This window comes from Physeter macrocephalus, chromosome 12 (assembly GCF_002837175.3).
Source record: "Physeter macrocephalus isolate SW-GA chromosome 12, ASM283717v5, whole genome shotgun sequence".
Taxonomy (NCBI): Eukaryota; Metazoa; Chordata; class Mammalia; order Artiodactyla; family Physeteridae; genus Physeter; species Physeter macrocephalus.
Genome location: NC_041225.1, coordinates 24,306,659 through 24,317,205, shown reverse-complemented (window position 1 = coordinate 24,317,205; position 10,547 = coordinate 24,306,659).

Here is a 10,547-nt window from a genome sequence, read left to right as displayed (position 1 = left end):
CCGCGACCCCAGTGTCCCTCCCGCGCCCCAGTGTCCCTCCTGCGCCCCCAGTGTCCTCGCGTCTCCGGCGCCCCTACTGCGCCCCGACTTCACAGCCGCTCGCACACTCAACCGAGGACCCGGACTGCGGGACCCGCCCCGCCGGGCGTGCCCGCGGGAGGCCCAGAGCCGCGTCGGAGGGCTGGCCCCGACGCGCTCCTACCTGGAGAGGTCGCCGCGCAGGGAAGCGCTCCCCGGGTCCGGGCTCCTCTCGGGAACCGTGGAGGCCGAGGCTGCACGGGACACGGGAGGGGTGGTCGGGGCGCAGGGCGGCAGGGCCAGGAGGGTCAGGCTCCGAGGACTCCGCGCCCCGGGTCTCCCGGAACGCGGCGCGCGCGGAGCTGACAGGTGTGGGCGCGGCGAAGTGGCGATCGATCCAGTATTGGCCACAGACCCCTTTATAAGGGCGGCAGGCGGGCGATCGTCAGAGCCGGGGAGGCGGACGTCAGAGGAAAGTGCCCCGCGAGCCGGCGGGCGTGGGGCGCAGGGGACGCGCGGAGCCACCAGGCCGGGCTGGCTCTGGGCTCCCGGCCAGCGGCCCGGCGGGGTCCCGGCCTGACGACACGGGCGCGGCGCTGCCACTCCCGCCCCCCTCCTCCTGGAAGCAGGGCGTGATTCCCCAGGGTCATGTCCAATGCCTACTTCCCACGACTCTGGTTGGAAGCAGGGAATGGGGAGACGGGGAGGGTCTCAGGAAGTTGTTTTCAGGTGCAGCCGCTGGAGGTGCAGCAGAGAGGAGGGGCCGAGGGCTTTTGTTTCCCCAGTCTTTTGCGGGAATGGTTTCTTGAGGGCCCTCTCACTGGTGCCCAGCGGCTGCCTCCCTCCCGGGCCTCTGGCGGAGGCTGATTCTGGCCTCCCTGCAAGGTGTTCTCTGGAGGAGATATTGCGGGAAGGTTTCCAGAGTCATTTTTAAATTCTTACCCTTTCCTCTTAAAAATGGGATCAAAATGAAAGACTGTAGGAGTCGCGTCCAAAGCAGCAATGGAGGTAGCAGGTAAGCCAGACAAGGTTGCTTGTCCACCAAAGTACGCTATTCCAGTGCTGCAAAATTTTGCTATATACGTTTTAAATATCTATCTACACCTAGACATCTATATCTACCACCTACCTTATATATCCACGGGTATAGTTGCATATCTGTAGCTATATTTACATCTAGCTATATTTATGTACCTATATAGATAGATACAGATATCTGTGTGTATTTCTGTAAGTGTGTGAGTGTAGGGGATGGAGAGAGAGAGACAGAGAGAGACAGACAGAGAGAGAGAGACAGAGAGACAGACACAGAGAGACAGAGAGAGACAGAGAGAGCATTCCATAGAGCCACGGCCCCTCTGGCCGCTCTCTCACTTGGTCCCATGTATTCCACCAGCTGTGTCAGTGAATTAAACAGTGATATATGAAAATCTAGTAAAAGATCGAATAAATAAGAGTTCCTTAACTACCGCCCACTTCTCTCTGTGCAAGGTTTCAGATCGTCCCCCGTTTTCTTACACTGGATTTGGAAATGAACTTTCACACTTATCTCGTTTTCTCTGTTCTCTGTATATACAATGACAGCATCCAACCACCTTGGCTGAGATAAAGCCTACGGAGGTCAAACAATTCAGATAGAGGAGAAGGGCCTGTGTGTGGTTATCTTGTCTGGTTTGTATGATTAGCTCACGGCTTTTCTGGAAAACAGTTGCATAGCCTGTCAATGTAACTCCATTTTTACAGTTTTACATTTACATTAATTTAAGCACTTTTAAGAAACTGATTGAGGGAAGACAGAGATGGAATTTCATATAATTACTCAAGTGCTTTTAGCAGAGATTCATTCCTTCACTCATTCATTCATTTTGTTTTTGACAGTTATAACTCAGTTTCTGCTTCTGGACATTGGCCACAGGTTAACTTCGGTCTTTCCTACCGGAATATACTTCAGGTGATGACGGCAGAAAGCGTGTGACTGTAGCAGGCCCAGCACGGGCAATGGCAGTGTGTGAAGTAGAGTCCGCTGCTAAGGCCAGGAGGTAGACTCAAATCCAGGGAGGGACGAAATAGGAGGCTGTCCTCAGAGAACTATCACCAGGGCTTTAAGGTATAAGCGTCGGAATGCAGCCAGGACGTGGGCTCTCCGTGGGGCCCACCTAATCCACTTTAAGAGGCCGGACTTGCCAGAGTCCAGATTCAGTGCCAGATCTGGGAGGTACAATGACCTTGAAGGCGGCCAAACAAATTCTGACCTGGCAGAGGAGCTGTCCTTTACGACAGAGAGCACTAGTTGAAAATAACAACGGCTGACGTACTGAGTCTGCTTCTGGGGAGACATTTGCTCATTTGCCGCGTCCTTTGAGCTCCTCCGCCTGATCTCAGGATGACGCTGCTTGTGAATTTCTGCCCCAGGATCGGTCCGTGCTCCAGAGAATATGTGACTACGCATGCAGTTAGAGAAATTCATGTCAGTGGAAGATCAGTTGCAGCTTTGGTGGACAGAAAAGCAGGGATTGCCTTTCCAAATCATTCATTTACTTAAGAGACATTTCCTAAGTGTCTTTTATTGTCCCAAGCCCTGTCCTGAGTACAGAGAAACATGCAGACTGTTATATAGCCTCTGCTCTTATGCAATTTATCATTAGTGAAAGGAAAGAAGGAAACAAGCAAAAGCTGTCCTCCAGTATATTCTTACAAACGCTGGCAAAGATGTACCATCTATACACACGGATTTCAGGGAAAACACAAACAAAAGGCCTGAAACAGAATAGGGTATTCTCCCTGGAGGAGGGGAGCATTCATTCCAGAAACGCGTGGTAAGCACCACTATGCACCAGGAATTCCGATCGGTGGTAGGTATAGAGTCAAGTGACTTGAAGGAAAAGAGCCCTGTCCTCAGCAGGCTTACAGCCTGCGGCCTTGCTACTCAAAGTGTGGCCCTCAAAGCAATGTCACCAGCATCACCTTCTCTTTTTTAATAACATCGGTAATTTGAGAAAGACATCACTTGGCTTTTACATACTGAACCTGACTCGGATGGGAATGAAAATGCACGGTGAGATTTTTGCGGATCCATTTTCCTTAAGTCAGTGTCTTTATCATGTCTTAGTTTCCTCATACAGTTTCTGCTTGAGCCTTTCACAGTTTGTAGTTGATTGCATTCAGCTTCAGTTGCAATTTTGGCCTGTCATTTCCAAACCTGGGTGATGATCGGAATCCCAGAGCTTTAAACGTTTCAGACCCTAGGGCCCCACCGCAAGAATTCGGGTTCAGGAGATCTTGGGTAGGAGTTGAAACCTTTTGTTAATAGACGTTCCCTCTTTTTTCTTTTCTTCTCTTTTTTTTGGAAGTAGTTTTCGTTTCACAGCAAAATTGAAGAAGAAAGTAGTTCTGAAATACTCTCTCTGCCCCGCCACAGGCACAGCCTCCACCATCAACACCCCACCGGCTGGTACACTTGTTACAAAGGATGAACCTACACGGACCCAGCATCACCCAGAGCCCATTGTTTACCTCAGGGTTCACTCTTGGTGTTGTACAATCTGTGGGTTTGGACACGTGTATAAGGACATGTGTCCGCTACTATTGTGTCATACAGAGTGGTTTCACTGTCCTAAAAACCCTCTGTGCCCCACTGATTCATCCCTGCTTCCCCTCTAACCTGTGGCCACCAATGATCTGTTTACTGTCTCCATATTGCCTTTTCCAGAATGTACAGTAGTCTCCCCTTATCCACGGTTTCATTTCCCGTGGTTTCAGTAACCCCAATCTGAAAATATGAAATGGAAAATGCCAGAAATAAACAATGTATAAGTTTCAGATTGTGTGCTGTTCTGATTAGCGTGATGAAAGCTTGCTTCATCCTACTCTGGATGTGAATTTTCCCTGCGTCCAGCAGATCCGCCCATTAACCACTTAGGAGCCATCTGGGTTATCAGATTGACTGGCAAGGTATTGCAGGGCTTGGGCTCAAGTGACCCTTATTTTCCTTAATAATGGCCTCAAGGGGCTTCCCTGGTGGCGCAGTGGTTGCGAGTCCGCCTGCCAATGCAGGGGACACGGGTTCGTGCCCCGGTCCGGGAAGATCCCACATGCCGCGGCCTGTGCTCCGCAACGGGAGGGGCCACGGCAGTGAGAGGCCCGCGTACCGCAAAAAAAAAAAAAAAAAAAAAAAAAAGATCCCACATGCCGCGGCCTGTGCTCCGCAACGGGAGGGGCCACGGCAGTGAGAGGCCCGCGTACCCCAAAAAAAAAAAAAAAAAAAAAAAAAATAATGGCCTCAAAGCGTAAGAGTAGTGATGCTGGCAATTCGGATACCCCAGAGAGAAGCTGTAAAGTGCTTCCTTTAAGTGAGGTGAAAGTTCTCGACTAATAAGGAAAGAAAAAAATAGTATGCTGAGGTTGCTAAGATCTATGGTAAGAATTAATTTTCTATGTATGAAACTGTGAAGAAAGAAGAAGAAATTTGCTCTGGTTTTGCTGTTGCACCTGCAACAGTTACAAACTGCAAAATTTACAGCCACAGTGCATGACAAGTACTTAGTTAAGATGGAAAAGGCATTGAATTTGTACAGTAAGATATTGAGAGATAGAGAGAGAGAGGAACTACATTCATATAACTTTAATTACAGTATATTGTTATAATTATTCTATTTTATTATGTTATTGTTAATCTCCTACTGTGCCCTAATTTATAAATTAAACTTTATCATATGTATGTATGTATAGGATAGAACATAGAATACTTAGGGGTCTGTACTATCCTCAGTTTCAGGCATCCACTAGGGGTCTTGAACTTCTCCCCTTCAGGTAAGGGGGAGCCACTGTAATTGGAATCAAAAAGTATGCAGACGTTTCCGATTGGCTTTGTTCCTTTAGTCATATGCATTTAAGGCTCCTCCATGACTGTTCATGGCTTGATAGCTCATTTCTTTTCAGTGCTGAATGATATTCCATTGTGCAGATGTATCAGTTCATTTATCTATTCACCTACTAAAGGGCATCCTGGTTTCTTGGTTGCTTTCAAGTTTGGGGGATCATGAATAAAACTGCTATAAAATCCATGTAGAGAATTCCGAGGATTCTACCGAAACACTCTAAGAACCAATAAATGAGTTCAGCAAGGTCACAGAATACAAGATAAATACTCAGAAATCAATTATATTTCTACATATGTACAATAAATGTGGGGAAACCAGAATTTAACAAGCAGTATCATTCACTATTATCCCAAACAACGTCAGTACTGAAGTATAACGTAACAAAACATGTACAGAATTTACATGCTGAAAATTACAAAATACCAATGGAAAAAATTAAAGACCCGATGGAGAGACGTGCCATGTTTATAGACTAGAAGACTCGACAGACTAAATATGTAAATTCTCCCCAAAGTTCTAGTGCACTTCTTTTCAAAATCACAGAAAAACTTTTTAAAAATAAACTTATACAAGCTTATTCTAAAATTTATATGGAAAACACAAGCCTTAGAATATTTAAAACAATCTTTATAAAACTAAGGTGGGCTAAATTACCTTACTTGATATTAAGACTTAACTGTATAGCTACTGTGATCAAGAGTATGTGGTATTGCAGCTGGATAGACACAGATCAATGGCTCAGAATAGAGAACCCAGAAATAGACCCACACAAAAATGCTCAACTGATTTTTCTTTTTTTTTTTTTTTTTTTTTTTGCGGTACGCGGGCCTCTCACCGCTGTGGCCTCTCCCGTCGCGGAGCACAGGCTCCGGACGCGCAGGCTCAGCGGCCACGGCTCACGGGCCCAGCCGCTCCGCGGCACGCGGGATCCTCCCGGACCGGGGTACGAACCCGCGTCCCCTGCATCGGCAGGCGGACTCTCAACCACTGCGCCACCAGGGAAGCCCTCAACTGATTTTTAATAAAGTTGCAGAAGCAATCCAATGGAGGAAGAATAGCCTTTTCAATGGATGTTGCTGAAACCACTGGCCAGCAACAGACAACAGAAACAAAGACAAAAAACTCTACACAGTTTTTTTCAATTTATCAGTAAATTTGAACATTCTTATAAGAAAAGGTTGGGGGAAAAGAACCCAACAGGTATCGCTTCCAATAATACTATTTGGTAAAGTTTTTAAGCCAATTATATTTGAGATCAACTTATTCCTTGATATATTTGGTCAAGGTAGGAATCTTCCCATTTTTATTGAGAAAGAGCCACTTTTAATTTCTACACAATCCTTGATAGCACCCTGAGTTCTGTGCAGTGCTCTTGTTTCAGTCTTTAGAAGCAGAGTTAGTACTGCTACTCCACATCTTTATTTCTAGCTAGGGTTTCAAATAAACCATGGAAACAAAGGTGGCTGTAGTACCAGCAAACGGCCAGAGGTCTACCGGATAAAATTTCAAAATCTTCTCACTGATTCTAGTTTTCTGCTTCAGGGACCCTGGTTTATAGAACTGAATTGAAGACAAATGTGATACCTGGACTAAACATTTTGGGGACAATTATTTGATGCTTTAATTTTCTTTAAAAATCATAGCCCAGTACAAAAAGATTTATTAAGGTAATTGGCTGTAATATAAAGAAAAACATGTGAGTTAGCCAAAATTGTATGCTTGCATTTCATAATGTGTAAACACCTGACACTTTCTTTCATAGACCTTTACTAGTCTTTCCAGAAATTTAATTTTAATAAGTTTCAATGCTACTTACTGTTAGCAAGTTATGATTACATTCCATTTCTCCCCTTTGCTTGATATAAAAGAGTGTGCTTTTTTCTTTTCCAGTTAAACTGTTAAACAGTTAGAAAATAAAGACTTCTGTTATACTTAATAATAATATTGATTTCTTTTTCTCTGGGTACAAGTGAAACTATATGACTGTACTATATGTTACTTTAAAGGTAGAAAGACTTTATTTTTCAAAACTAGAGTAATATTTTTCTTGCATCCTTTTGAGAACTTTCTCCATTAACTTTAAATTATGCTCTTTTGAGAAAATAGTTTTACATGTGCATTTGTATTGATTGCAAAAGCCTCTTGCAGAGAACATAACACAGGGATATGATACGTAATGGATGGGCTCCCTGAGAACATCCAGCCTGGACAGGTTTGTGATGGCAGTAGCAACACAGGCACACCTTGTTTTATTGGGCTTTGCAGATATTCCAATTTTTTTAAAAAACAAATTAAATGTTTGTGGCAAGTCTGTATCAAACAAGTCTACTGGGCCAATTTTAGCATTTGCTCACTTCATGTCTCTACGTCACATTTTGGTAATTCTTACAGTATTTCAAACTTTAAAATTATTGTTACATGTGCTATGGAGGTCTGTGATCAGTGACCTTTGATGTTACTACCTCAACTTGCTGAAGGCTCAGATAATGGTTAGCATTTATTGTTTTAGCAATAAAGTATTTTTAATAAGGTATCTATATTGTTTTTTAGATGCTTAGTTGGTTTTTTGCACACCTAATAGATTACAGTATGGAGTAAACATAACTTTTTTATGCCCTGGGAAACCCCCAAAATTGTGTGACTGGCTTTACTGCAATATTCGCTTTATTGAGGTGGTCTGGACCCAAACCTGCAGTATCTCTGAGATGTGCCGGTACTGGATTTTGACGTTGATAACTAACACATTTCTTATTGTTGTAAATATAATTAAAAGCATAATAGAGATTCACTGTCTATATCCTAGGTGTCGTCAGTAAGGGTTTGGGAAATGGCAGGCAGCACTGCAGTCAGTAAGAGGTTGTAAATGTCAACAACATGGAGAGGAAGCAAGCTGTCATGTAGAACACCAAACAAAAAATCTACAGTTACCATTATTCCAATACGGGAAAAATCAACGTCATGTATTTTTTCAATGAATTTTTATTTTAGAATATTTTTAAATGACAGGAAACTTGTGAGTAGGTAAAAGAGTTCCATATATCCCACTTTGCTTCCCCTATTGTTGATATTTTACATTCGTGTGGTACGGTTGTCACTCGGAACTAAAATACATTCTTGCTAACTAAAACCCATGCTTTATTCAGATACCATTAGTCTCTACCCTTTCTGTCCAGGACACCATATGACATCGTGTCCCCATGTTTCCTTAGGTTCCTCTAGGCTGTGACGGTGTCTCAGACTTTTTCCTGTTTTTGATGACCTCAACCACCTGAAAGGGTACTGATCAGGTAACTTATACAATGTGCTTCAGTTGCGTTTGTTTGATGTTTTTCTCATGATCAGGTTGTGATTACAGGTTTTGGGGAGGAAGATCACAGAGGTAAAATACCGTTCTTCTCGTATCGTATCAAGAGTACACGCTGTCAGCCCACTTCTGATGTTGACCTTAGTTACTCGGTTGAGGTCGTGTTGTCACGTTATCTCCACTGACAAGTTTCTCTCCCCTCCCCTCCTCTCCCCCTTTCCACACTATATTCTTTGGAAAATTTGCTATAGGAACCTACGTTTGAGGGGCGAGGAGTTATACTCTACCTCTTTTTGGGGGGAATAGCTACATACATTACTTGGAATTCTTCTGCATGGAAGATTTGTCTATTTGACCCTATATATTTATTTATTTATATTAGTATTATCTCAACTGAATTATTTATTTTGTTGCTTAAATTGTTCCAGCTTTAGAATTAGGAGTTTTACAGTTGTCTACTGTGCCCTTTTGATGTCCCCCATTGTGTGTGTGTGTGTGTGTGTGTGTCTGTTAGCATTTATTTACCTTCTACAGCTACAAGATGTTCCAAACTCATTTTGTATATCTCCCACCCCGGCTGTAGAATGGGCCCTTTTGCCAAAGAACTCTAGTTTGTTTTATGGACAATGGTCGTGGGTGAGCTCATTGTTTCTGGAATATCATTTCTTCTAGCTCCTTTCAGATAAAAGAGTTTGGAAATATGTATGGATACTAACCACTGTTTACGAACATATCTATAAATAGTCTACACAGGTCCATCTGTATCGGTACATCCATCTGTATGTGTTTTGAAACACCAGTTCATCCTGATGCCCCCCAATCTAGCCCAGCTCCCGAGGGGTCATTTGAGCCTCTTCCCCTCACTCTTCTGCAGCCTCCAACTCCAACAGTGAGACACCTGATTTCCATCATCTTCCATCACTTGCTTAGCTGTTCACTTCCAGTACACGTGTATAGAGGTTTCACAATTTCAGCATCATATTTTAATGACAAAACAAAATTGTGTTAGCCCAGGAGATTCTTGAACTCTGTATATTTTTCTTTCGTAACATAAAGGATTCTGTACTAAGTACTCACAAGAAATATTTTATGCATTTAAGGAAATTGAAACCCAGTTAAGATGAATAATTGGGAATGGACTTTAGTTTTCCACCTGCTATTCACATGAATTATTATTAGTATCAGTACTAATATTATTAGTATTATTAGTATTACTTAGAAGTGAAGAGGAAAATAGATAAGCCAATTCTTCATCCATCACTCTTGTTGCCAGAGAGAAATCATGCTCTCCTGTTAGGAGAAATTTGATACTGCAGTGAAGAGCCCAGCTTTAATCCAGCAGACGTGAAGACCTACTCCTTAACCACGGAAGACAGTTTCTTTTTTAAAAAAAATTTTATTGAAATACTGTTGATTTACAGTGTTGTATAAGACAATTTCTTTTATTCCCAGTATCACCAAGCAGGCCTGATGTCACCTAAGATACATATGCTATCTTTTGGGGGCTATTATGTTTAAAATTGTGGAAGCCTCGATTTTTAGGGGATAAATATCATAAAAGCTAGAAACTAAAGATAGGTCTCTTTGCTAGTTCGTTTCTAATAATTATCTTGCTATTTTAGAGATGAATAACTCTGTAAGCATTTAATTCAATTTTACAGTGAGTCTGTGAATGCGAGTGTAGTGGGCCATTTGGTGCGTATTCTCTGATTCATAGCAGTGAGACATTAATCGTTCCTTAGTCACAGGGAGAAGCGTCTGGACTGAGTGTCGTGTTCTGCACATTGTAACTGATGATTTTGATCGTTTACTCTGTTCATGTTGAATGTAAACACATTCTGGAAGTCAGTGCTTCTGACATTACTGCTCAGCAAGGAAGAAAACAAAAAGGAACGCTATCTTTACCGCTATCCGACCCCTGATTCAACAACTTAATAGATGTGGATGTTCAGAAGATATTTGATGTAAAAATAAACGGAAATTAACACTGTAATTATTTATATTACTGATTAACTCCTTAAAAAAAGTAAACAAATAGATTTCCAAATTTTATTAAGGATAAACATTTTACCTATACTCTTAATGTAAAATAATTTTAGAGACACCCTGGATTATTAAAAGAAGATTTATTCTGTATGCAAAGATTTCACCTTTGGTCCAAATAATAGTAAAGCAATTTAACCTATAATTTCTATGTATTTCTTTACTGTATATATATATATTTTTTTAATTTTTTTATTATTATTATTTTTTTTTGCGGTACGCGGGCCCCTCACTGCTGTGGCCTCTCCCGCTGCGGAGCACAGGCTCCGGACGCGCAGGCTCAGAGGCCACGGCTCACGGGC